Below are 5,502 nucleotides of genomic sequence, written 5' to 3'. Positions count from 1 at the left end.
GGGGAAGGAGAGAAGGGAAGGGGGAGGGGGAGAGAAGGGAAGGAGGAGGGGAGAGAAGGTAAAAAAACAAATTGCCCTCCAATAGGTTAATAAGAACTGCTCGATTTCAAATCTGAAGACAAAACTACTTCTCTAATGTTTGAATACCTCACTGTACAATGGGAATAGTAATAGATTGAAGGCATGCAAAGTTCTAGTGTAGTGCTTGGCATATAATAAGCGGAAATAAATGTGTTATCTCTTTGCACCTCCTCAGATTCTTCTGAGGCTCAGCCCCTTGCTCTGACACAGTCACAACCATGCAACTCAGCTTATGCTCTGGTGATCCCTTGTCTAGAGCCAACCAATCTGACCAGACACAAACCTGGAATCTGTGGTTTTCCTCACCACTTCCAGACTTTAATGTAACAGCACACTGAGGAGCATAAAATCTAGGTTCTGAGCAGCTGTCTAATGGGTAAGTATGTTGGTTGGGGTGGGTGTTTTAATGGAAGGAATTTGACCAATAAGAAAGAAGAGAGAGGAGATGCAGATATCAGTCAGATAAAGTCTGTCTCCCTCTTTTCCTCCCACCTACTGTTCTAAGGCACTTTCACCAAGTTGTCTGATCAGAGATACCAAGTGACCAAGTGGATGCACCTCGCAAGCCACTGTCTTTGTCTCTTTGAGGTTTATCCTAAAGCAGAAGCCAGCGAGGTAACACTTCACCTACTGTTGCTTCCCGTCCTTAGCAACGTCACTTCCCCCTTTCTCACTTTCACTACCCTGAAAATTGTACCCCACAAATAAAGCATCACCTCTCAATCCTTGACTCAGGCTCTGTTTTCTGTGGACAGTTGAATATGACTATTTTTATTAATAAAATAGTTCTACCATTTACACTCCCATGCCCAGCCCTCAACAACTGGTCAGGCCATCTTTATTTTTAACTGTACTTAAACCAGTTAAAGTCCTATAAAATATCTGTCGTGTCATGAATCTAGTGCTTCTTGGGGCATTTATGCTAGAATCCCACCCACATATTAATATCAAAGAAAAAAATAGCTTTCTTCTACTTCAACATGTTTCATTTAGGAGACGCAAAATTCACACTTTCCCTGTCTTTTCCAGATGTGATTAACTACCCCTACTAATCCCTTTTGCTCTTTTAAACATGTTTTTCAAAGCCCTTTACTAACTCCCACCTTCAAGTCCTAGCTGCTGCCAAAAATAACACCCTTGCCCACCTCTGCCAGCTATCTCCTGCCCATCATTCAGTCAGGCTCTGAGATAAGACCTATTCCAGAGGGCCTCGCCTGCCTAAAATGGTAGGGATTATGTAATCACTACCCGTGCTGCCCCTAGCACTAATTTATACTTTTCCTTTATGTAATATACATATCACATATGTCCCTGCTCCAGTGTTTTATGTGTTGATTCCAGTAAAATACAAAACATTTTTGTAGTTTCTATGAGTTATACTTAGATACCTTCCATGATCGCCAGCACTGGAGCTACCAAGACCTTGATAATAGAGGGAAAAAGCAGCCTTCTGGAAAGACTCTCCAGATATTATGATTAAAATTCAGTGCATAAAAGCTAAACAATTGTAATTCTTTCATTAATGACCATCTTGAAATATCACTTTTCTATTAGACAGAATTCTGACAGACTGAGTAGAGATCAAATACAGTACAGGCTCTACCACTTAACTCCTTCCTGACAGAAGGCAAATCACTCAACATTTCTCAGCCTCAGTTTCCTCCTTTGCAAATAGAGATGATTGTACGTACTTATGCACCTGCTGTGAGGAAAAAGTATACCTTAAATTTAAAGCACTTGGGGACTTCCTTGGCAGTCCAGTGGTTGGGACTTTGCCTTCCAATGCAGGGGTTGTGGGTTCGATCCCTGGTCGGGGAGCTAGGATCCCACATGCCTTGTGGCCAAAAAAAAAAAAAGAACAGAAACAATATTGTAACAGATTCAATAAAGACTTTAAAAATGGTCCACATCAAAAAAAATCTTTTAAAAAAATATAAAGCACTTGGCAGTCATTATTAGTGGTATGAGTGGTAATAGTAGCATTTTCAGAAACCTCCCAGTTTCTTAACTATCACTAAAAATTATAATGACTTCATCTCAATGAAATATTCTAATAAACGTCCTATTCATCATTTGAGTTTAGACTGTGCTGTTTTTAAGTTTACGAACCTGTATCTTGTTTATTTTGCTATGTTTTTTTGAATTGATTCCGTATTTAATGAATTAGATAGTACTTGAAAGTTTCCCTTATTTTAGGCTGGCTCTGAATCTAAGACCACACTGCAATGGACGAGTTCCTTATCTGTTGGATAATTATTCTTACCAACTAATGGACTTTGACAGCTCTGTAAGACAGCTAAGTATAAAATGCTAGATTTTAAGAATCCATGAAGAGGACTTCCCTGGTGGTGCAGTGGTTAAGAATCTGCCTGCCAATGCAGGGGACACGGTTCGAGCCCTGGTCTGGGAAGATCCCACGTGCCGCAGAGCAGCTAAGCCTGTGCGCCACAACTACTGAGCCTGCGCTCTAGAGCCCATGAGTCACAACTACTGAAGCCCGCACACCTAGAGCCCGTGCTCCGCAACAAAGAGAAGCCACCGCAATGAGAAGCCCGCACACCGCAACGAAGAGTAGCCCCCACTCACCGCAACTAGAGAAAGCCTGCGCGCAGCAACGAAGACCCAAAGCAGCCAAAAATAAGTTATTAAAAAAGAGGCCTCCTGCGTCATGTCGGCCCAGGGCGACTGCGAGCTCCTGGTGCAGCGAGCCCGCGAGCTGGTGCAGCAGGACCTACGGGCTGCCAAGGCTTGGCTGATCACGGCCTGCAGCCTCTACCCCGCCGACTTCAACATACAGGTTTATTTGAAACTCTTCCTGGTCGGGTCCAGTGTGAAATGTTACTACAGGTTACGGAACAATGCTTCAACACTTTGGAACGATCAGAAATGTTGCTTCTACTTTTGAGACGATTCCCTGAAACAGTGGTACAGCATGGAGTTAGCCTTGGGGAGGCACTGTTGGAGGCTGAAACTATTGAAGAGCAAGAATCTCCTGTTAACTGTTTTAGAAAATTATTTGTGTGTGATGTCCTTCCTCTAATAATTAACAACCATGACATTCTGCTGTCTGCCAATTTGGTGTATAAGTACTTGAACAAAGCAGCTGAATTTAATATCAATTATGTCACTAGATCTACTCAAATAGAGAGTCAGCATCAAGGTGCCCAAGAAACGTCTGATTTAATGTCACCGAACAAACGTAGCTCTCAGAAGTACATAATAGAGGGGCTGACTGAAAAATCATCCCAGATCGTGGACCCTTGGGAGAGGTTGTTTAAGATTTTGAATGTTGTTGGAATGAGATGTGACTGGCAGATGTATAAAGGAAGACGAAGCTATGGTGATATTTTGCATAGAATGAAGGATCTCTGCAGATACATGAACAACTTTGATGACGAAGCTCATGCGAAATATAAAAACCAAAGTGGTTTATTCCGCTATGTTGGTCTTCTTTAAGAATGCATTTCAGTATGTCAACAGCATACAGCAGTCTCTGTTCCAAGGTCCTAATGCCCCTAGCCAAGTTCCACTGGTTCTTCTGGAAGACATATCAAATGTATATGGTGATGTAGAAATTGATCGCAATAAACACATACATAAAAAGAGGAAACTAGCTGAGAGGAGAGAAAAACCCATGAGTTCGGACGATGAAGACTGTTCAGCAAAAGGAAGGAATCGTCACATTGCTGTCAATAAGGCAGAACTTGCTAACTCAATCGAGGTGTTGGAAAGCTTTAAGCTGGCCAGAGAGCTGGGAGCTGCTCTATTCCCTGGAATTCCTTGACAAGGAATTTACAAGAATTTGTTTGGCGTGGAAGACGGATACTTGGCTTTGGTTGAGAATCTCCCTCAATGATATGATCATCTATCAGGGTCAATATAAAAAGGCCATAGCGAGCCTGCACCACTTGGCAGCTCTCCAGGGACCACTTCCTCAGCCACAGATCTCGGGACAGGGGACCTTGGAGCATCAGAGGGCACTCATCCAGCTGGCGACCTTCCACTTGGCCTTGGGGAAGTACAGAATGACCTGTGAGAAAGTCCTTGATTGATTGATTGATTTAGTTTTGGCTGTGTTGGGTCTTCGTTTCTGTGCCAGGACTTTCTCTAGTTGCGGCAAGCGGGGGCCACTCTTCATCGCGGTGCACAGGCCTCTCACTCTTACGGCCTCTCTTGTTGCGGAGCGCAAGCTCCAGACGCACAGGCTCAGTAGTTGTGGCTCACGGGCCTAGTTGCTCCGCGGCATGTGGGATCTTCCCAGACCAGGGCTCGAACCCGTGTCCCCTGCATTGGCAGGCAGAATCTCAACCACTGCACCACCAGGGAAGCCCCAAGTCCTTGATTTGATGTGCTACATGGACCTCCCCATCCAGGACGGAGGCAAGTCATAGGAAGAACCCTCAAAAATAAAGCCCAAGTTTAGAAAAGGTTCATATCTGAAGCTTCTGCCTTGTACCAGCAAGGCTATCATGCCCTATTGCCTGCACTTAATGTTAGGTTGTTCTAAGCTTAGAGCCTTCTCAGACAGCAGAGACGACATGGTGCCGGGGCATGTGATCGTGCTGCTTCAGCAGGAGTGGCCATGGGGAGAGACCCCCTTTTCTTGAAAGCCGTCAATAAGATTTGCCAGCAAGGAAACTTCCAATATGAGAATTTTTTCAATTATGTTACAAATATCAACGTGCTGGAGGAATTCGCCTACCTGAGAACTCAGGAAGGTGGGAAGATCCATCTGGAACTACAGCCCAATCATGGAGTGCTAAGCAAGCACCACACGGTCACCCGGGGCATCACCAAGGGCGTGAAGGAGGACTTCCGCCTGGCCATGGAGCGCCAAGTGTCCCGCTGTGGGGAGAAATTGATGCTGGTGCTGTACAGGTTCTGCGTCAACGAGAAGATCTTGCTGCTCCAGACTCTGGCCTCACCGGCCCTCCCGCCAGAGGCAGCCCACAGTCGCGGGGCTCTGGCGAGACATAAAGCGCGGCTGAGCGTTGCAGTCATCGCTCTTCAAAAGAAGAAGACCATCGGTGTTTTAACTCATTGGTTGCTTAGAAGTAGTTCCCAACAGTCCAAGAAGCTATTTCTATTTTTGTCATATTTTGTAATTTTTGTAAAACAAAAGAACCTGTTTTGTAAATAAAATCATCCTAAATTTGAAAAAAAAAAAAAAAAGAATCCATGAAGAAATAAATTGTACTTGTTTGTTCCCAAATCAGCCAAAAAATTTTGTACAGAGCCTGTCTGGCACATACATGAATGACTGAATAAATAAAAGAATAAATGAGCAATTGAAAAAAATGTATCCTAAGTGTAAGGGGAACCAGTTTGTGCTTACATCCATTATTAATTATTTGTGATTTAGAGTATCTTCCAAATCCATTTTTGAAACAAACTCTAAGGACACCAAAGTGTCAATCAAAA

General features: G+C 43.8%; 1 pseudogene; it reads left to right on the top strand.

Annotated features, from left to right (window-relative positions):
• Nucleotides 1-2,749: 2,749 nt before the first annotated feature.
• LOC115856658 (integrator complex subunit 10 pseudogene) lies at nt 2,750-5,221 on the top strand (annotated as a pseudogene).
• Nucleotides 5,222-5,502: the final 281 nt, after the last annotated feature.

The sequence above is a fragment of the Globicephala melas genome, chromosome 17 (genome assembly GCF_963455315.2).
Source record: "Globicephala melas chromosome 17, mGloMel1.2, whole genome shotgun sequence".
NCBI lineage: Eukaryota > Metazoa > Chordata > Mammalia > Artiodactyla > Delphinidae > Globicephala > Globicephala melas.
This window is presented reverse-complemented; position numbering and strand designations above follow the sequence as displayed.